The sequence below is a fragment of the Loxodonta africana genome, chromosome 4, assembly GCF_030014295.1.
Source record: "Loxodonta africana isolate mLoxAfr1 chromosome 4, mLoxAfr1.hap2, whole genome shotgun sequence".
Lineage (NCBI taxonomy): Eukaryota > Metazoa > Chordata > Mammalia > Proboscidea > Elephantidae > Loxodonta > Loxodonta africana.
In genome coordinates, this window is record NC_087345.1 from 89,179,705 (window position 1) to 89,207,131 (window position 27,427).

At 47.6% G+C, this 27,427-nt stretch overlaps 1 pseudogene; it reads left to right on the forward strand.

Annotated features, from left to right (window-relative positions):
* The first annotated feature begins 4,239 nt into the window (after nt 1-4,239).
* LOC100659113 (keratin, type II cytoskeletal 3-like) lies at nt 4,240-25,771 on the forward strand (annotated as a pseudogene).
* Nucleotides 25,772-27,427: the final 1,656 nt, after the last annotated feature.

Sequence of the window (27,427 nt, forward strand, 5' to 3'; positions counted from 1 at the left end):
GAACATACCATGAACTACCTAAAGGATGAACAAATCTGTCTTAGAAGAAGTACAACCAGAATGTTCCTTAGAAGCAAGGGTGGCGAGACCGTGCCTTCCATACTTTTGACATGTTTTCAGGAGAGATCAGTCCCTGGAGAAGGACATCGTGCTTGGTAAAATAGAGGGTCAGTGAAAAAGAGGAAGACCCTCTGTGATGGATTGACACAGTGGCTGCAACTATGGGCTCAAGCACAGAAACAATTGTGAAGATGGCGTAGGACTGGGCAGTATTTCGTTTTGTTGTGCGTAGGGTTGCTGTGAGTCAGGATTGACTAGAAGGCACCTAACAACAACAAATAGGGTCACTATGAGTCGGAGTCGACTCGATGGCAATGAGTTTTTTTTTTTTTTTGGTATGATGTTTTCCATATCTGATGCCCCTCTTAACACAACTGTGAACTCCTTCAGACCGTGGACAGTGTCTTGTCCCTTATCGTGTTCCTATGGGGTAGGCTGGTGCTTGATGCAGTAGGTGCTTGACAAATGATGGCTGAGTGCATAAATAAATGAATGGATGTATGGAGAGATGCTGAATGGGTATTGGTCCGTTGTTGTTTCACTTGGGAGGAATTAAGTCTGAGGGGGAATAAAGGCTGGACACTACTGCCTGAGTTCTTTGGTCATCATGCTGAAACACCCCTAAGGCCGGGCTGTTCCTCACTGCTGTAATTTTCATGCCTGTGGCAGAAGCAAAGCCAACGGGCAGGTTGAGACAGCATCTGCCTCCTGACTGCATCAGTCTTCAAACCTAGGTCATGCTTAATATTCTTGTCATTTTTATTTGGGGTCAGAGGTTGTGTGAAATGATTTTGTCTGTGAGTCACAAGAGGGTGTGTGTTTATGTGCAGTGTCTATCAGATCAGATAAGCGAAAGGGCTTTAAAAAGTAGAAAGTGTTCCAAAAACGTCAGTTGTTATTATGTGTTGGCATGTAATCTTGTGAGGCTATGGCTTGACTTTGTCTGGGGGGACCAAGAACTTCCCAAGTTGTCTGAGGCTGCCTGGGTGCTGTGTGTGTGTGTGTGTGTGTGTGTGCGCCAGGTATAGTCTTGCCCTCCAAGGGCTTCCACACTAGATAGAGGGAAGTAAGAATTCTCATTTGACTTGTGGGCATGGTGAGGACAATGGATGTCCCAGGAGCTCGAGGACAGGAATGCTCAAGGGGCCAGACTGGTCCTATAAGACATCATGGTGGGGCTAGGCCTTTTGCTGGATCCTAAATGATTGGTTGGTTTAGGGTGGAAGGGAAAGGTGGAAAGAGGTTTTATTTTTTAAATTTTTATTATTTTTTCTTTTTTTTTAATGTACTTTAGATGAAGGTTTACAGAACAAATTAGCTTCTCATTAAACAATTAGTACACATACCGTTTTGTGACATTGGTTGCCAATCCTACAACATGTCAACACTCTCCCCTTCTTAACCTTGGGGTCGCTATTACCGGCTTTCCTGTCCTCTCCTGCCTTCCCATCCTTGACTCTGGACTGGTGTGCCCATTTAGTCTCATTTTGTTTTATGGGCCTGTCTAATCTTTGGCTGAAGGGGAACCTCAGGAGTGACTTCCTTACTGAGCTAAAAGGGTGTCTGGGGGCCATACTCTCGGGGTTTCTTCACTGTCTGTCAGCCCAGTAAGTCTGGTCTTTTTCTGTGAGTTAGAATTTTGTTCTACATTTTTCTCTGGCTCTGTCCAGGACTCTCTATTGTGATCCCTGTCAGAACAGTCATTGGTAGTAGCGAGGCACCATCTAATTGTACTGGACTCAGTCTGGTGGAAGCTGTAGTACTTGTGGTCCATCAGTCATTTGGACTAATCTTTCCTTTGGGTCTTTGGTTTTCTTCCCTTGCTCTAGATGAGGTGAGACTGGGGGAAAGGGGTTTTAAGTCAAAGGAGTCTTCATGATCCACAGGACAGAGGGAGTGCCAGCCAGAGGAGTTCAGCACAGTGTAGAACAGAGTGGGGTGCTCAGTATGTGTGGCTGCGTGAGTGAATGAGGGGAGGGAGGAGGAATCTTCACACTGGGACCTCATCAGGAGGACGGAAAACCTTACCAGCTATGAAACGCTGAGTGTCATGGCGGTCCATGGCTATAGACTGTGACCCTCTCCTGGCCAATCAGCTTGCGAAATCAGGCCCTTGAGTTTAACCATGAAGGATAGAGACGGTGCAACATGAACCATCCTCTTTGCTAGGGGAATAATGCAAAATGCCCTCCAGGGGACTACGTGTGGGCAAGTTTCAGGTCCTGTTTGTGCCTTTTCTCCCTAGTCCATAAACTCTGATTTTGCTGAAGTTATTTTTAATCATTTTCCATTTCCCAAACATGTTCAAATTCTGAGTCTATTGTTCAGAGCCAGGGCTTGTTCCGTGAGCTGAGCTCTGGGCAGAGACAAACAGAAAGCACTGTGGGCACCCACTCAGGGATACTTCCCTCCATAGTGTGGGCTTCAGATTGGGACAGGACAGGGTTGGAGGTCTGAAGTCTATTTAACTTCTTTGAGCCTCAGTTTTACTCAATTGTAAAATGGAGCTACAAGCCCTTGCTTATAAGGTTGCTATGAGGGTTGAATGGGGAAAGGTCTGTGAAGTGATAAATATAAAGCCTGCCACCTGGTAAACATCCCATGACTTGCAGCTGCTATTATAATACCTTAGGTAACACAGAGCATCTGCTTTTCAGTTTATAAGGCACGCAACTCTGCTTACCTTACCTGATCCTCCCAACAACTCTACTCAACAGGCAGAGAAGAGGTTTATCAGCTCCATTTTACGGCTGGCTAAATGGAGGCCCAGAGGGATCTGGAAGCTGCCTCTGCCTAGGGTGTTCTCCATGGCATCACTCTATTGGCCTTCCAGAGTGGGTGGGTCTGGGTACTTTGAGGATGCCGCCTCATTCCTTCAGAGGCTCCCACTTTCAGGGCTGAGCCATGTTCAGGGCTGCAGCTGCCTGGCCCAAGACTTTCTTACTGGGTTCCAAATGCCTTGAGGTGGATCCCTTCTCAGAGGGACTTGGCTCAGAGCTCAGCTGGTATTCAAGAAGAGTTCCTTAAGGGGCAGTGCTGGCTCCTACTGCAGACCACAGGGCAGCACTGTCCTCCCAGGAAACCAGAGCTGAGTCCCTCACCTTCCTTCACCATCCTACCTCTGACAAGGCCCTCCTGGTCTGGTCTGGCCTGGTTTCCTCCCATACTACCTCAGCTCCACCTGCTTCTCTCCCAGAAGGCCCTAGCACTAGCACGGCTCTTTCCCAGCACCACTCACACCCACCTGCTGTCTCCTGGCCTCAGCTGCCAAGCCCTGTCCTTAGCCTTGGGTGCTCATATTTGAGTGCCCTGCATCCCGAGAGGCCACAGGTTCCTGAGGGAAGAAACTACTGCTCCTCTTCCTCTCCAATTCTCCAGTGAGGGCAGAGAGGGCCTTGGTCACAGTGCCAGCCTGGGAGGCATATTCATGGCCCCCGAGAGGAGGCTGTACAGGGCACCTATTCCCTCACCCCCAGGAAAGGCCCGTCTGGGCTAGTTCCAGTGATGGAGACTCCTGGACAGCCTCACACTCTGTTTCTTACCCTAAGTGGTGCCTGAGGAGAGCTGCTGGGCTTTTATAGTCTACAGGTGTGGGGGATTAGCAGTGGGATTTGCCAGGAACGAGATAACTGGGATGGGCCCTTATTAGAGCTCCAGACTTCCACCCTAATCTCTTTGGAATTTGTTCTTGATGTGTGAAATACAAACTGACTTCTCAGCACATTCAAACTAGGCCAGGTCATTGGCAGCTGTCATGGGGTGGAAACCAATCAATTATTCTGTATTTTTTCCCTTTAGTAGCAAGGATCTAAAAGCCATAAGTGGGTGCAGAAAGACAGTGTAGGGACGTTTCCTCACTGGCTCTTGGGGTCTCTTTTGATGAAGGCATAGACTATGCTTGGAGCCCAAAGCAATATTTGGATTTTGGAGTCAGGATCAGTCCCACACACAGGCAAATAGGCAAAGAGAGCAGATTTATGTGGTGTGTTGTTAAAAGCCTGCCCCCCTCCCAGCCACCAAATCACCCATCTCTTTACCTTCCCCAGGCCTGACTATCCTCAGTGTCATGAATGTCAGCATGAGAGGGGACCTCAGATGGCACTGGGCCCAGGAAGTTTCAAACTTGCTTGTAAACAACAGAACCTTTCTTTTAAGAGATCAGAATGGAGGGGTTGAGAGATGGTGGTGGAGGTGAGACCAGAAGAACGTCCAGTGCTGCCTCCTTCTTCCCCAACCTCCTTAACCCCAGCACTTCAGTGGGGCCCAATTTGAAAAGCCCCACTCAAGTGCAAAGCCCTCATTGTTCAGAGTGGGAGGCTGAAGCTCAGTGGGAAGACTCAGTGGCCAAGTTGGGACAGGACCTTGGTCCCTAACTCTCAGTCTGTGCCTTTGTTTGGATCTAGCTACCATATCTTGGTTTCATAGATTAGCAAGATGCTTTGGTCAGGAAGAAGTGCCCTGGAGGAATGAGGAAGGCAGTTGGTTTTGAAGGGACAAAGGAGGGCAATGCCCATCTGAGACATAAAGTCTTAGTGGAGAAGATAGCTCTGGGCAGGGAACCGAAATAAGAGGGTAAATGTCTGTGGTTTTGTGAGTATGAATGTCTATATGTGTGTGCTATTGTGAATGTATGGTATGCATGTTTTCCCTTTCACTATCTCTCTGTCCATCTCTCTGTACATGCATATAGAGAGTCTGGCAGCCTGAGGAAACCTAATTCTAGGGAAGAGAGCTAGATCAGGAAGAAATTCTACTTGCCAACACTTTCTTAGCCTGCTTTACTTGAGGGTCTGGTATGACTTTGTGTACTTGAAGGGAACAGGAGTGCATTTTTGGAACTCCCCCAAGGCTAACTTGTCACTGGCTTAAACTGGCCCTTCCTGCAGTTAGCTCACAGAAAGTGATGTCTGGGCACTCCTAGTGAAGGCACAGGTGCTAAGCAGCCAGAAAGTAAGGGGATGGGCAAAGGAGAAGAGGTGAGAGAAATGAGGGGAGGGCTTTGCAGGAGCTTATATGTGAGTGACTTGGGAAGGTCACACTGAAAGAGGAAACGGGTGGAGTATTTAAAAAGGGTGGTGGGCTCTGTAGGCACTCATTGACTATCTTGGGTTTTGCAGTTGTCAATGCTGAGGTTATCAAGGCTGGGGCCATCAAGCCTGGGGTCACAAAGGCTGGTCTTTGCTGCCAAAGGGGAGGAGGAAGAGAATGTTATAAGAGAAACTAACATCCACAGCACACATTACATTTTACAGAGAACTTTCCTCATGTGTTATCCTCTCAACAACCCTAGGAATAAGGCACATGATTCTTGAATTTTACTGGTGAGGAATTCAAGCTTCCTAGGTTGTGTGGTCATGTCTGTCATGTTGGGAAGAAAGGAGGTCTTGGAAATACTGGATTCATTTTCCTAGTGTGAGGCTGGAAGAAGAAAGGCAGTAGTCCCTCTGGCTGGGACCTGCTGGTCTACAACCTCTTCCCTGCCTGGGTGGGCCTCTTCCAGCTTTCCTCTCCCCGTATACTCATTGTCATGACTGCTCACTCCCTTCCACAGTTCTTGGGGTGACCTTTACTTCTTCTCAAGCCACTCCTCATTTCTTTCCTTCCAGGGAGCCTTCTCAGACTGACCTCTTTCTCCTTCCCCACCCTAACTCCCCCTCCAAGACCCCTCAGACCCCAGGTTCCAGGTGTACTTGTAGTAGAAAACCTGCTCCTTAGTGTATCTCATTTGTGTATCTTCTCTTCTCTGGATGGCAGGATCCCAAAGGGAGCTCCTGTACTTTCTCTAACCTCTGCATCCTCCTTCTTCTCATCAGTTTCTCTCCCTCACATCCCTCCTCCTTCCTTTCTCTCCTCCCCCAAGGTCCTTGCCTGGGGCCCTGCATTTGCTGAGGCTCTGCACCTATCCCAGTGACTTGCTGAGGCCGGATGGGCTGCAGAGTGGCCGTAGGGACACAGGAGACGAGGAGAAATGCTGACCTGTCATTCCCATGATGGAAGCGTAAGTCTCCCAGGGATTAGGGGCTGTGTCCAGCCCTGCAGGATGGCCCCTCTCCCAACTTAAGCTTATTTCTGGTGAGTAACCCTGGGAAAACAAAGGAATTTGGAAATTTAGGGTGATTATCAAGGTGTGTTTTGAGTTTTGGACTTGACCTCTTGCTGCCAGGCAAACCAAAGCTGATAATACCTCATTTAACTGGCTGGCACCGCATAGCCAGCAAAGCTGCCTGGCCCTAAATAAGGGCCATCCTCAGCCCCAAACTTCAGAAGGTTTCTGAGTTTCCTCCAGGCTTCTGAGTCTACCTTTCCTTTGGAATACCTTGCTGTCCACATTGAGTCGCCAGGCCAGCTACAGCCGACAGTCCTGCAGGTCTTCCAGTGGGGGTGGCCACGTCAGGGCTTCAGTGGCCGCTCAGCCATGGTGTCAGGCCAGAGCCGGATCAGCTCCACCAAGTCCTCATTGGGCTTCCGCTCAGGAGGGGGTGGCTGTGGGTCTTCTGCCTGTGCCATGATGGGAGGAGGTTTTGGCAGCAGAAGTCTCTATAGCCTTGGGGGGACCAAGAAGATCTCTATCAGTGTGGCTGGACTCAGCACCCAGGCTGGAGGGTTTGGGGGTGCCAGTGGGGGCTATTTAGGAGGCAGTGGTTTTGGAGGTGGTAGAAGAATAATGGGTGGGGGCTTTGGTGGAAGAGCTGGTGGCTTTGGTGGAAGAGCTGGTGGCTTTGGTGGAAGAGCTGGGGGTTTTGGTGGAGGAGCTGGGGGCTTTGGTGGCCCTGATGGCTTTGGTGGCCCTGGTGGCTTTGGTGGTCCTGGTGGCTTTGGTGGTCCTGGTGGTGCAGGTGGCTTCCCAGGTGGAATCTGTGAAGTGACCATCAACCAGAGCCTTCTGTAGCCCCTCAGTGTAGAAACTGACCCTCAGTTTGGGCAAGTAAAAGACCAGGAGCGGGAGCAGATCAAGACCTCAACAAGTTTGCTTCCTTCATTGACAAGGTGAGCCCATCTCAGGCCAAATGGACAGAGAGAAAATCTGGCCTAACTCGGCTGGCTCCTTGTCCTTCTTTCCCTTGTGATTCTGAGGAAGAAATTGTGTTTTCATCCTAGACCTCGAACCCTCTGTGACGTATCGGCAGGTGGTAGATCTGTTATACCTAGTAGCAGCTGATCAAAATAGTCCAGTCCCTCACTGGCTGGAGTTACTGTCCACTCCATTCCCCCATCAGTGTGGTTTATAAGACGCCCTGCTGAGACTGTTGCTCCTGGGGTTGTTTGTTGCCATCCCTGATGCTCCCTCACCATCGCCTCTGAAAAGCAAACACAGAATTCCTTCTCTACCTCAGAGAAATCGTGAGCAGCTTATATTTGAAAGCAAGGCCAATTCTATCAAAGTTGGAATTGTATCTGAGAGATGAGTTAATCTGTCATCAACCTAAAGAGAAGGAAGGAGAGAGTATTTTTTTAAAAATAATTTTTATTGTGCTTTAAGTGAAAGTTTACAAATCAAGTCAGTTTCTCACACAAAAACCCATATACACCTTGCTACGCACTCCCAATTACTCTCCCCCTAATGAGACAGCCTGCTCTCTCCCTCCACTCTCTCTTTTTGTGTCGTTTTCGCCAGCTTCTAACCCCCTCCAACCTCTCATCTCCCCTCCAGGCAGGAGATGCCAACGTAGTCTCAAGTGTCCACCTGATCCAAGAAGCTAACTCCTCACCAGCATCCCTCTCCAACGCATTGTCCAGTCCAATTCATGTCTGAAGAATTGGCTTTGGGAATGGTTCCTGTCCTAGGCCAACACAAGGTCTGGGGGCCATGACCACCGGGGTCCTCCTAGTCTCAGTCAGACCATTAAGTCTGGTCTTATGAGAATTTGGAGTCTGCATCCCACTGCTCAGGAGAGAGTTTTTTGAGGGCTGCTGGAGTGGCTGGTTCTCACAGGAAGACTTCAGTGTGAGGAGCTGTAGATGCTGAGGCCATTTGAAATCTGTGAATGTGTATACATGTGATGGCGGGGCTGAAGAGATGTTATATAGAAATTTCTGTGCTTTGGATAGTCCACACAAGGAAAACCATGACAATTATCATGGTGCCTGTATGGTATTCAGGCTTGGTTAGCTGCTAACTGAAAGTTTCATCAATACTCTTGGGTAAAACGTGTGGAGATTTCTTTGTAACCCTGGGATAGTATCAGGTCTTAAGGAAAAGCTTTGTGGAGACTCTTTGGGGCCCCGTCACAACTTCTATGTGCCCTGGGCAAAGCGGAAGGAGGAGAAGTTTGTCTTAACATCAGAACATCACACCTCTTTTAGAGGTGAGGCTCTTGAAAGTCAAGTGACCTTCCGGAGGCACCTACCTTGTTCTCAGCAGACACCTGGGTCTTTAGATGAATTCATTCATAGAAAGATAAAAAGCGATGCTGAAAATGCTGTCCCGCCACAGAAGGCAGGGTGTGGCTGCACAAGGCTTTTTCATCAGTAGCTTTTATTATTCTCAAAGGGGAATTCCAAGATTTTGCCGTTCTGGGTGTGCAACACGAAGCCTGGCCCATGTTTGGCGTTCTGCAAATGTTTGTTGAATGACCAATCTACTTTTTTTATATATTAGATTTTGAACTTGTAAGCAAAAATGTTTTGTGACAAATGGAAGTTTGAGACATTTTTAATAGTGTTTCAGTTTAAATACAGGGCTCAGAGACTAGGTTCGGCAGAGGGAGGCCCAAACTAGGTGCATCTAGGTAGGACCTTTTTTTCCTGGGAAAAGGGCTACCTGAGAGCCATTTCTTCACAGTTTTCTCTGTTTCCCTGTCTTAGTGCAGCATACTCAGGACTGTATACTCTTCCTGGAGCCTGTATCTACTGCAGGATGCTGGAATCTCCTGCTATTTGTTGAGTAGTATGTGATTCATGAATGAATGAACGATGTAGTGGGAAGATCATTGAGTCTGGGTATCAGGAAACCTCTGTTCTGCTACTGTTTTGTTACTAACTTGTGTGACCTTTGGTTATCCCTGGACTTTAGTCTCCTCATCTGCATTACACCAACCCTGCGGTTCACCTGGGGTTAGCATTAAACTACTGCAGCATTAAAAATGTCGCTCTGCAGGAGGGGCAGGGAGAACACTAAGGAAGCCGTGGGCTATTGTGATTGGAGTTGGTATCATGCAGCTCCTAGACGCTTTTTTCTTATTGGGCTGCAGGTGCAATTCTTGGAGCAGCAGAACAAAGTCCTGGAGACCAAGTGGATCCTCCTGCAGGATCAGGGCTCCAGTTCTAACACTGACAGTCACAACTTTGAGCCTTTTTTTGAGAAGTACATCAGCAGCTTCAGGGCTTTCTGGATGGGCTGTTCAGTGAGAAGAGCAAGCTGGAGGGGGAGCTGAGGAGCATGGAAGAGATGGTGGAGGACTTCAAGAAGAAGTGCGTGCTCCCAGTTGCCGAGGGTGTAAAGGGGCTGGGGTGGGAGGGAGCAGATGACAGGAGGCCTGACCTAGGGTCCAAGAGCCCTGGGCTCCAGTTTAGCTCTGTTTCAGCTGGTTGTGGGCTTGTAGGAATTCACCTCCATCCTCATTGACTTTCAATACTCCAGTCTTTAAAAGAATGGCTCATGGCTTGTTTGGGTCAGAAACACTTTCGGGAATTGCAATTTAATGCAAGAATTTATATGTAAATGTAAATATGGAATCCCTCGGTGGTGCAAATGGCTAATGTGCTCAGCTGCTAATAGAGAGTTTGGAGGTTCAAGTCCATCCAGAGGTGCCTCAGAAGAAAGGCCTGGTACTCTAGTTCTGGAAAACCAGCTATTGAGAACCCTGGGGAGCACGGTGTTACTCTGACACACTTGGGGTCATCATGAGTCAGAATTGACTCAATTATATGTAGATGTAATTTTTTGGGGTTTCAAGACACCCTGAAATTCATTTATGAACCTTATAGACCCAGAGAATACCCCCACCCACCCTAGACGAGATGATCTTTAAGTTCCCTTACAACTCTGTGTTTTATGAAATTTATTTTCCCTGCCAATATGCTTCTAAATAAGAAGCAACTTGCTGTATGGTTAAGAGTACAGGCTTTAAGGTGTGAGTGCCTTGATCAAGTCCCATTCTGCCACTCACCTTCTCTGTGCCTCAGTCTCCTCATCTGGAAAATGGAGATAGTGATATTTATCTTATGGATCGTTATGAGGACTGAATGAGTTAATACAAGTATAATTCATGGAGCAGGACCTGGCACATCCTCAGTGACCCATTCTTGGTTTTCATTCATCCAACAAATATCTACAGGAGTCCACAATACTACTGTATTTGCTGTCCACAGGGTCAACACCCGGCACTTCCTCTGAAAGCTCCTGGCAGCTCAGTCATCTCCCTCTGGTCAAGTAGTTTAAAAAAAAAAAAAAAAAAATCCAACTTCCTCCAGGAAGCCTTCCAGGATTAATCCAAATAGAACCCATGAAGAAGAAGCTCCCACCCCACTGCCCAATAATCACCATCACCATAGTCCCAAACCAAAACCAAACCCATTATCGTCAAGTTGATTCTGACTGATAGCAATTCTATAGGACAGAGTAGAACTGACCCATAGGGTTTCCAAGACTGTAAATCTTTATAGAAGCAGACTGTCACATCTTTCTCCCACAGAGTGACTGGTGGGTTTGAACCAATGACCTCTTGGCTAGCAGCTGAGTGCTTTAACCACTGCACCACGAGGGTTCCTTCACCACAGTTGGTGCTCAGTAAATACCTACTGAATGCACTGTGTCTAACAGAAACCCAAAAGGCTGCAGACTATGCCTTATGATGACACAGACCTTGATCTAAACTGGCAGGACAAGAAGCCCCAAGCCGAAGTTACTTATGGGAAATGCCTCTTCTCTCACAGGTATGAAGAGGAGATCAACAAGCGCGCGGCTGCAGAGAATGATTTTGTGGTCCTGAAGAAGGTGAAGGGTCCTCTCCCCCACTTCCCTCCCAGAATCTTGCTAAGCAGAGTGTGCCTATTAGCTGAGGGGAGCAGCAGCTAGACCTTTTAATTGGAGGGCTGCCCTTAGACCACGTTGGTGAGGGCCAGGAGCAGGGAGAGAGTCAGTCACCTGAGCAGTGGGCAGGGCCTGTGGCTCAGGCACTAGCTGTCCCCCACGTGGGGCTTATGACTCAGATTAGGCCTTGAGTTGTGATTGAAAAATGGACAAAAAGAAGAAATCCTTTTTCTTCAGGAATGCATTCCCAGGAGCTCTTTAAAGAGAGCCTTTGTGTGTGGTGGAATTCTCTTCAACAAATTGGAAGTTCTCCCTCAGGTTCTCCTCACAAATTCTTTTCACCTGATCTCAGTGTAATGGCCTCAGACCAGCTCACATTCTTCATCTCACCCTCATGGCCTCTTTTTTGCTCTTCCCTGAAGTGTGCTTTCTGGTTCAGCCTGTTTACTGAACACCCAGTTTGGTAGTGTTGTTGGGACATATCTGCCTGTGCCTAGATGGGTGTCTTATTTCCCTTGAGTGGGAGTTCCCTGGGGGTAGGCCTTGTGGCTCCTTCCTCTTGCCTCTCCCCTTCATGCCCAGGACAGCACTGAGCCCACGGGAGAGGGGAGGTGAAGGGACATGCTTAGGACACAGGGGACAGTGGCTGAATTCTCTCCCAGGATGTCGACGGCACCTACAGGACCAAGGTGGAGATGGAGGCCAAGGTGGAGAGCCTGACTGATGAGATCAACTTCCTGCAGGCCCTCTACGATGCTGTAAGCTTCTCATCTCCCAACCTTGTGACCACCTGCCTCCCACCTCCGTGTGGAGATGGCTTGCAGAGGCTCACCAACAGGAGTTTAGGTCCTGTCTGTCCTTCTGAAAAAAGAGAACACCTGCCTACCTTGGTGGGTAGTTCCACTCTCTACCTAGCAATTTAAGCCTCTGCCTCACCATCTTCCTTCTTTAGTGAAATAAGTGGTCATTGCCACCAAAGCCTGTTTTTCAGTCAACCCCACATCCTCCCTCCTGAGCTGCTGGCCTGTTGTCCTCTGGGGAGACCTGGGGTGGGTCTTCTCAGGAGTGAGCATGTCTGCCTGGCTCTGCAGGAGTTGTCCCAGATGCAGTCAGACACCAGTGACACATCTGTGGTGCTCTCCATGGATAACAACTGCTGCCTGGACCTGGACAACATCATTGCCGAGGTCCGTGCCCAGTATGAGTTGCTCAGAGAAGCAAGGCTGAGGCTGAGGCCCTGTACCACTCCAAGGCGAGTTGATACCATCATGTAGCTTTGGAAACTCTTACCTCCACAAGCAACCTACCTAGACAAGTATGCAGGGCAGACCCTGCTTCTGAGCCATTCTTTAAATCTCCAGCATGGAGGTTCCACGACCTTCCCACTAGTCTAGTCTCACTAACAGAGCTCTCCCTTCCTAACAAGAGAGCCTGGTTTGCTCTAACCTGGAGCTTGTCGACAGGGTTGAGAGGTGTGATTCCCCCCTCCCCGCCAGGTGACATTTGGCAATGTTTGCAGACATTTTTGGCTGTCACACCTGGGAGGGAGTTTGCTGCTAGCATCTAGTGGATAGAGACCAGGGATGCTGCAAACACGCTATAAAGCACTGGGCAGCCATCCACTCCCAACAAAGAATTACCCAAAAAACCCAGTGCCGAATTATCCTGCCTAAAATGTCAATAGTGCCAAGGTTGAGAAACCCATAACCTACATCCTTCGAGCTGCATTCTCTTCATTGTTTTTTAATGCTAAAAGATCTTCCAGTTCTCCTCTACCAGTCTGGTCCCACGCTGATGTGTGCTTTCTGATGGGATCACCCTGAAGTGTTGAACCTGGTGTCTGGAATAGCAAAGGGAAGGAGGCGAGAAGGAGAGAGATTGAACAAAGTCAGACTCTACTGGAGCAGGGAATTCTGTACACTACCCTCCCACTCCCAAAATCTGAGCCAAACATAGCTGACCCATCTCCATCTGACTCTTCTCCTGGCTTTTCTGCTCAGGAGAGTGTAGTCTACTGATTAGGAAAACAGCACTAGCACTTGAAATGCCTCTGTTCAAGCCCTGGCACTGTTAATAGATAGCTGGATGACTTTGGTCATGGTACTCAGGTGATGTGTTTCTTGGTTTTCTCATTAGTAAAACAGGGATAATAATGTCTTCAGGCAGTTGTGAGCATTAATGAGCTAAAGCTCAAGGCTTGGCACAGGGTGGCTGCTCAACAAACAGCAGCTACTGGGCTAGGAGACAGGCCACCTGAAGCAGGGGAAAGAGTATCAGGGGCAGAACACCTGGCTCCTCCCTCCGGCCTCCAACTGGGTGACCTAGCATAAGTCATAATCTGTATCTTCGCTTTGCCATTTGTGCCATTTATGACAATCACATTTGTGATTCTTTTCTGGACGCAGTTGGGACAGCTGGAGACCACAGCTGGCAGACACGGGGATGACCTAAAGAACACCACTAGTGAGATCTTGGAGCTCAACCGACTGATCCAGAGGCTACGGACAGAAATCGAGAATGTAAGAAGCAGGTGGGAATGAGGAGGAAAAACACATGTACAGTATGTGGGCTTTTGCTTGCACCATAAAGCTCAGTGCTCAGCTCTTGTTAAAAGTGAACTCATGTTCCAACACATATGCTCTATGGTTTACCAGGGCAGTTCTGGGATGGGCCCTGAACAAAGAGTGTTACGTGGACACAGGTCCTGCCGCCATGGAGCATGAAGGCTGATGTGGGCCAGAAACACCGAGTACAGACATGATTAGGGAGGTTGGGGAAAGAAGCTGACTGTGTGGAGACTGAATTGGGAGAGTAGCCAAGCAAGCCCACATTTGATGGGCTGAGGCAGGGAGTAGGTTTTCCTGACAATTCAGGAAGAACGCCTGAAGGATTTAAGTTTTTAGAAGATGCTCAGTCACTCACCATAAAAGAAGAGATAAGTACAGGAAGGGTCTGACTCCTCCTGAGCTGGGCTGGGTCCTTGGACCAGATGGTGCTAATTCCACACCTTGCTGCGCTAGGACCTAGATCCAAGTCCAGGCTCTACTACAAACCAATTGTGTATCTTTTAACCTCTCTAAGCTGTAGGTTTCTCATTTGCCCAATGTAAGGTAATGTGCCCAAAAAACCCAGTGCCGTCGAGTCGATTCCGACTCATAGCAACCCTATAAGACAGAGTAGAACTGCCCCATGGAGTTTCCAAGGAGCGCCTGGCAGATTCGAACTGCCGACCCTTTGGTTAGCAGCTGTAGCACTTAACCACTACGCCACCAGGGTTGTTATGCAGATGACACAACCTTGCTTGCTGAAAGTGAAGAAGACTTGAAGCACTTACTAATGAAGATCAAAGACCACAGCCTTCAGTATGGATTACACCTCATCATAAAGAAAACAAAAATCTTCACAACTTGACCAAGGAGCAACATCATGATAAATGGAGAAAAGATTGAAATTGTCAAGGATTTCATTTTACTTAGATCCACAATCAACAGCCATGGAAGCAGCAGTCAAGAAATCAAAAGACGCATTGCATTGGGCAAACCTGCTGCAAAGGACCTCTTCAAAGTGTTGAAGAGCAAAGATGTCATCCTGAAGACTAAGGTGTGCCTGACCCAAGCCATGGTATTTCCAATCACATTATATACATATGAAAGCTGGACAATGAATAAGGAAGACCAAAGAAGAGTTGACGCCTTCGAATTGTGGTGTTGGCGAAGAATATTGAATATACCACAGACTGCCAAAAGAACGAACAAGTCTGTCTTGGACGAAGTGCGGCCAGAATGCTCCTTAGAGGCAAGGATGGTGAGACTGCTTCTTACATACTTTGGACATGTTGTCAGGAGGGACCAGTCCCTGGAGAAGGACATCATGCTTGGCAGAGTATAGGGCCAGTGGAAAAGAGGAAGACCCTCAACAAGGTGGATTGACACAGTGGCTGCAACAATGAGCTAAAGCATAACAACAATTCTGAGGATGGTGCAGGACCGGGCAGTGTTTCGTTCTGTTGTCCATGGGGTCGCTATGAGTCGGAACTGACTTGACAGCACCTAACAACAACAAGGTAATGCATATGCAAACATCAAGCATACAGGACAAGGCTGTTAGTGATGGCTATTTGAACCTAAATTGAACTCCTCTCCTTCCATACCCAGAATGCCAACCTGCAGACAGCCACCGCTGATGCTGAGCAGTGTGGGAAGATGGCCCTCAAGGGCGCCAATACCAAGCTCCAGGACCTCAAGGCTGCCCTGCAACAGGCCAAGGAGGAGCTGGCCTGGCTGTTGCGCGAGTACTAGGAGCTCATGAAGGTCAAGCTGGCCTCGGATGTGGAGATCGCCACCTACCGTACCTTCCTGGAGGGGGAGGAGTGCAGGTGAGCAAGAGTCCACCTGGTTCCCAGGTGGCCCAGAGGCCTGGAGGCTTTCCTGCCTGAGCCTGTACCCAGGCACCGTGTGTGTATACATGTATGTGTGTGTGTATACACAAGCTGTTTGGGAGGTGGCGGTGGCCCTTGGCAGGCACAGCCTCCTCCTATTAAGGCTGCAAGGTGCTGCCAGACCTTCAAGAGTGCTGTGTTTCCTACGCAATATTGAACCGTCAGAGCCTTATCTTGGGTAGACTTCTCCACTCTTCATACCCTCATGTTTTAGCAGTAAAATGTGTCTGCAAAGAGGAGAAATCATAGGCATAAATATTGTTTCTAGGTCATTTTTAAAAAAATTAATTTTACTGTTGCCGTAATTGCAGTTTTTGAAGAGTGGGCTCCTGTAGGCTGGCCCATGGTTCTGTCCCCATTTGGATTCAAATAATACTTGTTAAATAAACAGGTCCTGAGAATTAGGGAGTGGATGGGAAGGTCCAGCAACAATCCTCTACTCTCTTACTCTCTAGGATAATGTTTGTGGAAAGGGTAACAGTTTAAGTGCAGCCTTACCCAACAGGGGAATGCATTTCATGACTTTTTGAGCACCTTTCCAGCCTATTTCTTATTCTCACATGAATTAGGGAGGGATTGGGAGCACCAAGGCTTTCTTTGCTGTTGACCTAAGGAAGGTGGCTTTGGGGAGGGGAGGACCTGGGAGCAGATGGCTAACACTGAAGTCTGGTCTTCCCCAACAGGATGTCTGGCAAGTGCCAGAGTGCCCTGAGCATTGGTGAGCACTGGGGGGCTTTCTCTGGGGAGGGGGGCTGGGCATCTGGGAATAATGTTTCTCAACTGTGGGCCAGCAGCCGGTGCCAGAACACCCCACTTGCAAGCTGGGAGAAGTTGTTGGGTGGTGACAGGAGTAACCTGTGGTTCTGGGTACTAGAGGAGCCAACCTCTGCTCCCTTCCTGAGACCTGTCCTCCCCACCCTTGGCGGAATCTCAGAGTGACATTACCCCGGGGAAAACCGCTGGGCAGACTGTGGGCTGGAGGGGCCAACGTGCCAGTGGACACCCCAGAGGCCCCCTAACCCTAACCTTCTTCACAGAGATGGTCAGCAACAGCAGCAGCAGCAGCAGCAGCAGCGGTGGCGGTGCCCTGGGAGGTGGCCTGGGCGGAGGCGCCGAGGGCTGCAGAGGCCTGGGCGGCTCCTTCAGAGGCAGCAGGGGCCTGGGCAGCGGGGAGCCCAGCATTGAGGGTGCCCGCGGGGGCCTGGGCTCAGCTGGGAGCTCCACGGTGAGCGGGGGCCTTTCCAATTCCGGGGGCTCGTGTGTTGCCAGCTGGGGTGGTGGCCGCAGCACCAGCAGCTGCTCGGCCTCTGTCTCCCAGAGCTCCTCCCAGTGCCAGCGGTCCCACCACAAATTCAGAACCAGTGCCCGAGGTGTCTCCGGGCCCCGGGCCTCCCTTGTCCCGGCACACCCTAGGTCTTTGTGCTCTCCCACTCCCCTGCGGGGCTCTCCTTCGGTGACTTCTGGCCTGCTACCGGGAGCCCCACTTTCTCAGATGGCAGGCATTGCAGGGAAGGAAAATTGGGGTGAAAAAAAAATCTAACCTTACAAGGTCAGGCCATGGGGCAGCTCCAGGATCTGGGCCTGGACATTGCTTCTGCCCCACAGGTGCCCCCACTTCATGCCCACTGCCTTATGGAACGTCCCAGCCAGCCCTGGGCACACCCCTTTCTCTGCCCTTGTAGCCAGGGGCTCCAGTTGTCCCCACTTCATGCTGGCGCTTTAACTCCCATCAGTGGTACTTGTCCCTTCTTGGCTCCAAGAAAGGACCTCTCTCTTTTGTATCTTCAATAAACTGCGTTGTGTTTCAGACATCGGGGTCGAATAATTTTCATTCAGGATTCCCTGGGTTTTCCAAGGTCGTTGGGTCTAACTTTCTCCGCAGGTGGATCCCCACAAGCACACAGAGCTCTGGCGTGAGCCTGGAGGAAAAAGAACCAGGCTGGCAGCACTTGCTGAGAGTTCACCGGCTGGGGGGCGGGGCCTTTTCACGTACCTGGCACTGTGGATGACATACTGACTTCCTTAATTGACAAGATTTTGAATTCATAAAAATTTCATTACATTTGAAAAAACTTGTAGGTTGGATTGCCTTGCCTTTCAACAATTTCAAACATGTCTGATATTGTCATATTATCACACCACATCATAATCAAATGAGTTGCTGGTAGTCAAATATTTTCAAAAGCAATTGTAAAAATCAAAACTTTTCATAGCAAAAAATTATACATGCTGAGTGTGATATGATGGGGGGCAGGGCCTTTGAATATTAAGAGTTTTAAGAAGCTACAAAGAATTTAAAATGGCCCCATGGCACTCCCTAGCCCCTCCCCTTGGCACACAGACACAGACAGACACAGACAGACACAGACAGACACAGACAGACACAGACACACAGACACAGACACACACAGACACACAGACACAGACACAGACACACACAGACACAGACACACACAGACACACAGACACAGACACACACAGGCACACACAGACATAGACACAGACACAGACACACATGGACACACAGACACAGACACACAGACATACACACAGACACAGACACACAGACACAGACACACACAGACACACAGACACAGACACACACAGACACAGACACACACAGACACAGACACACACAGACACACAGACACAGACACACACAGGCACACACAGACATAGACACAGACACAGACACACATGGACACACAGACACAGACACACAGACACAGACACACACAGACACAGACACACACAGACACACAGACACAGACACACACAGGCACACACAGACATAGACACAGACACAGACACACAGACACACAGACACAGACACACAGACACAGACACACACAGACACAGACACACACAGACACACAGACACAGACACACACAGGCACACACAGACATAGACACAGACACAGACATACAGACACACAGACACAGACACACAGACACAGACACACACAGACACAGACACACACAGACACACAGACACAGACACACACAGGCACACACAGACATAGACACAGACACAGACACACAGACACAGACACAGACACACATGGACACACAGACACAGACACATAGACATACACACACACAGACACACACACAGACACACAGACACAGACATACACAGACACAGACAGACACACAGACACAGACACAGACACACAGACACAGATAGACACAGAGACACAGACAGACACACAGACACAGAGATACACACAGAGACACAGACACAGACAGACACACAGACACGCAGACACAGACACACAGACACAGACACACACACAGACACACAGACACAAACACACAGACACAGACACACAGACACAGACACAGACACACAGACACAGACAGACACAGACACAGACAGACACACAGACACACAGAGACAGACACACACAGACACAGATACAGACACAGACACACACCCACACCCAGACACAGACACAGATACAGACACAGACACAGACACACCCAGACACAGACACACCCAGACACAGACACAGATGCAGACGCATATGCAGACACAGACACAGACACAGACACAGACACAGACACAGACACACACCCACACCCAGACACAGACACAGATACAGACACAGACACACCCAGACACAGACACAGATGCAGACGCATATGCAGACACAGACACAGACACAGACACAGACACAGACACACACACACACACAAAAAAAAAATCAAGGCAGATCCAGAAGTACTTGCTTACTTAGAACACAGATTCAGGGCAGGGAGGGGGGGACATGTAAGGGGCAGCAAACCTGGGAGAGGTGACTCAAGAAGGGCTTCTTAGAATCTATTTAAGGTACTACAAACTTTAGGTTATCTACCCTCCATAATGACATCCAACGGTCATTTCTGGAACAATCCACCTTTGCCTCCTTGTGAGGCCTATGCGGCAAGTTCACTTTCAATTTGCACAGGGAAGACAGAAAAGGCAAACTCTACTTCAAGGAATATACTCTTCAGGAACTGGAAATTCCTAAAATAATAAAACATGAGTCATCAATGGATGATCATGGCTCCTTTCTTCCTCAAAGACTTTGGACTTTGCTAATCTCATTGCCTGGATTGATTTCCCTGATCTTTGAATGGCAGGTTTTTGTTCATCATTTAGGTCCCTGTCTGGGCGGTACCTACCGAGAGGGGGCTCGCTGCTCCCCCATCTAATGCAATTTCCCCCACACCATTGTCTATTATGTTGCCTTTTCTTCATAGCATGCTTCAAATTTGAAATCATCTCCCTTTGCTTGGGCCCTCACAGGAAGCTGTTTTCTCTCCTTGGCGAAGTGCCATAGTCAGATTTTGAGGAATGATAAGCATGCTTTTCTTTTGTAAAGTGAAAGCAGGGCAATTTTGAGAGAGGAAGGAGATGGCAGGTGGGTTCTCCAGAGAATCAGCTTTAGGGAACAGTACATGGGACAGATAAAGTTTGTTGAAATTGCTTCCCTTAAGTTTAGCCATTCCTGCCTACCCCTTGGAAAGTCTTCATATATCCCTAAAAGTATGTGTGCCCCAGTTTGGAAATTATTCCTATAGATTTTTAAAAAATCTTAACCTTTTTGAGCCTCATTTGCTCCATCTGTCAAATGGGATAATATTGCCTCTTCTGTGAGGTAGTTGCAAAGATTAGCAATAAGGCACATAAAGCACCTAGCATATAATAATAATAATAATAATAATAATAATAATAATAATAATAATAATAATAATAATAGAAACAATTGTCATGGAGTCAGTTCCAACTTACGGTGACTCTGTGTGTCAGGGTAGAACTGTGCACCTTAAGTTTTTCAATGGCTGATTTTTTAGATCACCAGGTCTTTCTTCCAAGGTGCCTCCGGGTGGTGAACTCCTAACCTTTCTGTTAGCTGTTGAGTGCATTAACTCTTTGTGCCACACAGGGACTCCTTAGCAGATAATAGTGACTCAATATATGGTTGTTTTTTGGTGCTGTCGAGTCGGTTCCGACTCAGAGCGACCCCATGCACAACAGAACGAAACACTGCCCGGTCCTGCGCCATCCTTACAATCGTTGTTATGCTTGAGCTCATTGTTGCAGCCACTGTGTCAATCCACCTTGTTGAGGGTCTTCCTCTTTTCCGCGGACGCTGTACCCTGCCAAGCATGATGTCCTTCTCCAGGGACTGGTCCCTCCTGACAACATGTCCAAAGTATGTAAGACCCAGTCTCGCCATCCTTGCTTCTCAGGAGCATTCTGGCCGCACTTCTTCCAAGACAGATTTGTTCGTTCTTTTGGCAGTCCATGGTATATTCAATAATCTTCGCCAACACCACAATTCGAAGGCGTCAATTCTTCTTTGGTCTTCCTTATTCATTGTCCAGCTCTCACATGCATATGATACGATTGAAGATATCATGGCTTGGGTCAAGCTCACCTTAGTCTTCAATGTGACATCTTTGCTTTTCAAAACTTTAAAGAGGTCCTTTGCAGCAGATTTACTCAATGCAACGTGTCTTTTGATTTCTTGACTGCTGCTTCCATGGCTGTTGATTGCGGATCCAAGTAAAATGAAATCCTTGACAACTTCCATCTTTTCTCCGTTTATCATGATGTTGCTCATTGGTCCAGTTGTGACAGTTTTTGTTTTCTTTATGATGAGGTGTAATCCATACTGAAGGCTGTGGTCTTTGATCTTCATTAGTAAGTGCTTCAAGTCTTCTTCACTTTCAGCAAGCAAGGTTGTGTCATCTGCATAATGCAGGTTGTTAATGAGTTTTCCTCCAATCCTGATACCCCGTTCTTCTTCATATAGTCCAGCTTCTCAGATTATTCGCCGAGCATACAGACTGAATACATATGGTGAAAGAAAACAAACCTGACACACACTTTCCTGACTTTAAACCAATCAGTATCCCCTTGTTCTGTATGAACAACCGCCTCTTGATCTATGTAAAGGTTCCTCATGAGCACAATTAAGTATTCTGGAATTCCCATTCTTTGCAATGTTATCCATAGTTTGTTATGATCCACACAGTTGAACGCCTTTGCATAGTCAACAAAACACAGGTAAACATCCTTCTGGTATTCTCTGCTTTCAGCCAGGATCCATCTGACATCAGCAATGATATCCCTGGTTCCACGTCCTCTTCTGAAACCGGCATGAATTTCTGGAAGTTCCCTGTCGATATATTGCTGCAGCTGTTTTTGAATGATCTTCAGCAAAATTTTGCTTGCATGTGATATTAATGATATTGTTCTATAATTTCCACATTCGGTTGGATCACCTTTCTTGGGAATAGGGATAAATATGGATCTCTTCCAGTCAGTTGGCCAGGAAGCTGTCTTCCATATTTCTTGGCATAGATGAGTGAGCACCTCCAGCACTACGTCTGTTTGTTGAAACATCTCAGTTGATATTCCATCAATTCCTGGAGCCTTGTTTTTTGCCAATGCCTTCAGAGCAGGTTGGACTTCTTCTTTCAGTACCTTTGGTTCCTGATCATATGCCGCCTCTTGAAATAGTTGAACATTGACTAATTCTTTTTAGTATAATGACTCTGTGTATTCCTTCCATCTTCTTTTGATGCTTCCTATGTTGTTTAATATTTTCCCCATGGAATCCTTCACTATTGCAACTTGGGGCTTGAATTATTTCTTCAGTTCTTTCAGCTTGAGAAACGCCGAGCGTGTTCTTCCCTTTTGGTTTTCCATCTCCAGCTCTTTGTACATGTCATTATAATACTTTATTTTGTCTTCTCGAGCTGCCCTTTGAAATCTTCTGTTCAGTTCTTTTACTTCAACAATTCTTCCTTTTGCTTTAGCTGCTTGACGCTCAAAAGCAAGTTTCAGAGTCTCCTCTGACATCCATCTTGGTCTTTTTTTTCTTTCCTGTCTTTTCAATGACCTCTTGTTTTCTTCATGTATGATGTCCTTGATGTCATTCCACAACTTGTCTGGTCTTCTGTCAGTAGTGTTCAATGTGTCAAACCTGTTCTTCAGATGGTCTCTAAATTCAGGTGGGATATACTCAAGGTCATGTTTTGGCTCTCATGGACTTGCTCTGATTTTCTTCAGTTTCAGCCTGAATTTGCATATGAGCAATTGATGGTCTGTTCCACAGTCGGCCCCTGGCCTTGTTCTGACTGATGATATTGAGCTTTTCCATCATCTCTTTCCACAGATGTAAGCAATTTGATTTCTGTGCTTTCCATGTGGAGAGGTCCATGTGTATAGTCGCTGTTTATGTAGGTGAAAGAAGGTATTCGCAATGAAGAAGTCGTTGGTATTTGCAATGAAGAAGTTGTTGGTCTTGCAAAATTCTATCATTCGATCTCTGGCATTGTTTGTATCACCAAGGCTATATTTTCCAACTACTGATCCTTCTTCTTTGTTTCCAACTTTCTCATTCCAATCACCAGTAATTATCAATGCATCTTGATTGCATGTTCAGTCAATTGCAGACTGCAGCAGCTGATAAAAATCTTCTATTTCTTCATCTTTGGCTCTAGTGGTTGGTGCGTAAATTTGAATAATAGTCGTATTAACTGTTCTTCCTTGTAGGCGTATGGATATTATCCTACCACTGACAGTTGTCAATATATGGTAGCTACAAGATTGTGGTGATGATGATTTACTCAGGAACAATGCTGTGGAAGGTAGAAAGCTAGCCTCCTGCTAGCACAGTGACTTGCACACAGTGGGTGCTCAATAAATATCTGGAGCCTGAAAGACTGTGATAAGAAAGAAAGAGATGTGCTATTATTGTTTTTCCTCTCAAACTAGGTGGATCCAGGTAGGAGAAACAAAATACCAGGTGGACAAACATGAGTACATGCATGAGTACTCCTCCTTATAAAGTGTCCTCTTTAGCATAAAGAACTGGTAAAAGATGTCAGATAACAGAGAAAGAGAGGCACCCCTTATGGTGATCACAGAAACTCTTAGCTGAGTAAACACACAGCTTCGGTTAGTCAAACCTAGAAAAGCACAACCTACAATTGCTGCTTGGACAGAGAATGTTCTGGCTCTAGAGTGAAATGCTTACTTGGAATAGTCTAATCCAGAGCAAAGCCTGCACTCAGAGGGGCTGTAGCCTCATCTCTCACCACATACCGCTCCTAGGTGGTGAATCCACCTGGCAGAGATGCGTGCTTAGCTTAATGACAGGATACTTCTGGCTTGTTTCACACTTTTCAAGAAGTTGCCATGTTCCTTTAAATAGATGATTAAAGAAAAGCTTTTCTGCATCCTTTGTATCATTCACAATGCATCATAGGACCACGTCTTCTTGCTTGCAATGACTTTCTCATTTGTTAAGAGAAGCCGAATGGGGAACACAGTTGGTTACAGAAGTTTGCTTTTGCAACAATAGAATAATTGCTAAAACTGCTTGTTATTAGCATGACTCTTAATGAATTAACTCATTTAATCTTCATAGCCCTATGAGATAGGAAATGTTAGTGCCTCCATTTTACAGATAAGGAAACTGAGGCACAGACAGGTTAATGAATTTATCCAGGGTCATACAACTAGTAAGTGCTGGAGCCAGGAATCAAACTCTGCAGCCTAAATCCAAAACTTCATTAAGTAGAAAGTAATAAAGTACAGTGGGAAGTTCTTAGGCTTTGAGCCAGGCTGCCCAGGTGCCATCTGGGGCCCACCACTTATAAGCTGTGGGATCACGGGCAGGGTGCTTAACCTCCTCCCCCATCTCATCTGTGAAATGAAGTTGTGCAAATTGATGATGTCATCTGTTTAACTCCTGGCACATTGTAAGAGCACCATAAAGGATTCTTACTATTTATGACTAACATTTCAAGAACCTACGCATTCTTTAAACTGAGGGGATAATAATAAATTGCTAGTTCCTTATGTTTGTCTAGCACTCCACTCTCTCCCTGGGTAAGTGAGGTAAGACACGGACTTGGAATTTCCCACAGGTTTCATATTCCCCCATGGGCTTGGAATTCTTGTCCTTGCCCCACCACTAGCTAGCCCTGTAATCCTGTGTCCATCTCCACTCCTCCTTTGATTCAGGCAACCCCAGTCCCCACCAGGAGTGCACTGTTTCCCTTGGAATTCAATCCAAGTCTAACCTGCAGCCTTATTTTCCTTTGAATATACCCCCACCCAGCTGTTCCCTTTGGCTCAGAGACAAGAGAATTGCCAGCTCTATAAATGTGTGTATGAATAGTCATGACTCTCAGCAGGCTGGATGGAAGAGCCTTAATATGCCCAGGACAATATTATCCCTGGATGTTGGCCATGGGAATTTGCAGGGCTGCTCTGAGACCTTGGGAGAGCTTCTCCACAATCCTCAGGCCCAAGAGCTCCTATTGGGTTTGATGAGAAGGAGGGAGAGTGCCTGATTCTCGGTTTTCAGGCAGACTATGGAATGTTGGTCAGCCGGATATCAGAGTGGGATCCTAGCTAATTTGGGGGCCTTGGGAGGAGATTGAATACTTAATTGTTGCCCTGCAACACCTCCTACCCCCAGTATGGAGGGTCTGTTAGAGGCTGGAGGTGGAGGCTCCCAAACAGCCATCTCTCCCAGGCTGCAGGAACATGGAGGCTGCCCTGGAATTTTTCCTCGATCAAGTCCTTGTCTCTCTTTTCACCTGTTTCATCAGACTGGGCTGATGGTCTCTGTCATAGGTCCAGCTCTGGCCCTCTTGTGTAGGAAGAATAGTGAATAGAAGGATGTTGTGTTGTGGTTAGTTGCCATCGCATTGATTTCAACTGGTAGTGACCCCATGTGACAAAGTAGAACTGCACATAGGGTTTTCTCAGCTGTAATCTTTTCTGGGAGAAGATTGCCAGGTCTTTCTCCCTCTGAGCTGCTCTTGAATTGCCAACCTTTCGGTTAGCAGACGAGTGCTTAACATTGCGCCACCAGGGCTTCTTGAATAGAAAGCTAGGAGCTTCTATTTATTTGGAAGGGCTATTCTGTATGATTCCTGTCACATTACTGCCTCCCTTCTGCGGCCCATTTCAAGGTGCTAAAAGACCAAGTTTAGGGGTACTGAGCTGGGCAGGGAAGCAACCCTCACACCTACACCAGCTCTCCCCTCCCTTCCAAATGCGGGCCAGTGAGTGAAATTCTCCCTCTCTTTTTCTCTGCTGGGGGGCCCTGCCTCTGTCCCCACACCCCTGCCACGCCTCTGTGCTGCCCTGTCAGATCCGCCTCAAGGCCCTGGGAGATGCTGGGCAAGGCGGGGAACATGTTGTGGGGGCTGCCCTGCCAGTCACACCTGCAGCTCCTCTCAAATCCTGCCTCCCGCTACTGCCTGAGACCATGATCAGTGGCTGATACGTGCCCCAGCCTCACTCTCTTGGCAGCCCTGGCTTTCAGTACCTGGGAGACAGGACTGGCAAGGTGGATGGAGCCCTCAACTGACTTCTCACTCTTTGTAAGGAGAGCATGGAAGGCTGGTGGGGAGAGCTAGGGAGAGTAAAGAGGGAACTCGTCACCCTCCAAGGACCCACCTCCTTGGCTCTGAGTCAGAATGCCTGGCCTCAAACCCCATTCCACCATTTTCATCTGCGTGTTCTTGGATGAGTTACTTTATCTAACTCTCATTTTCCCTGTCTGTTGGCATCGAACCCAGGTCTCCTGGATAAAAGACGAGAATTCTACTACTGAACCACCAATGCCTAATTTGCCTTCTCCATGACACCCTCTTTTCCTCTGCCAGACCTCCACCTCTTCTCCTTGCCTGTTGACCTAACTCAGAATCCTTGCCTCCAGGCAGCTGTCTCACACTAAGCCATCCATTTCCCGGTCCACTTCCCTTTCATTCCTCGGGCTCTACGGGTTCTTTCCTTATCACTCGGTGCTTGAAGACTGAGTCCTGGCTTCCCTGTCCTACCAAGAGCTCCCAGAGAGTGTCAGGGTCTGGGCTAGGGCTGTGTAGACAGGTTTTAGCACTGAAAGTCCTGAGCAACATGAAACACTTGGTCATCCTCCCAGCACGTGCGTTGTTGTTGTTAGTTGCTCTCTAGTGGATTCTGACTCGTGGCGACCCCAGGTGTGACAAGTAGAACTGTTCCATAGGGTTTCCAAAGCTGTGACCTTTCAGAAACAGATCACCAGGACTAACTTCGGAGGCACCTCTGGGTTGGTTTGAACCTTTAACCTTTCAGTTAGTCCAGAGCTTAATCAGTGCCACCCAGGGACTCCACGAGTCCCTGTGAGCAGCTGTGTTTATGTAAGTTTAGTGTACTAGTTTTCTGAGTTGTTTTCACATGCATTCTCTCATTGAACCTTTGAGAAACAGATGCTATGATTCCTTTAAGTCTCTGAGGCTCAGGGAATAGGCGACTTGTCTGTGATCACAAGGCCCAGTAAAAAGCAGGGCTGGAAACTGAAACCGGCTCTGCTGACTATAAATTCCAGGCTCACTATCTCTTCTACACACAGTGTCTCCTGGAGATAGGCCACTAAACGGTTACTGAGCAGAGAAAGCGGATGGTAATGATAAGGAGGCATGGAGGCTTGAAGCTGCCCACAGGTGGACCCCAGAGCATCCCCACCCGAAGGTGCCTTCTCCTCACCGCTGCTCCCCAGACATCTCTTCTTGTTCTTTCCCACCTCCCGCCCCTTTCCACCTCGCTAGATGCTACCAGCTGTGATTTCAGCCCCAACTTTTCAAAAAAAAAAATTTATTTGTTCCACAAACACAAAAGAAAATGAAATTTAAAATATCAGAGAAAAAAAAAATCTCCTGCTATCCCTAATAAATACCTTCACTTTCTATGTTGCTTTTTAAGTCTGCCTTATCTACATTCTTATTGTTTTTCTGCATTTTTAATCTTTATGAGTTCATAGCACAGGCATCGTTTTGTATTCTGCTTCCTTCCTTTAACATTGGATCACAAGCCATTTTTCTGAGGCTGGACACTTATTTTATTTTATTTTTTTTACAGTTTTGAATGAAAGCCACCAGGTTTTTGAGTCCAGAGGACA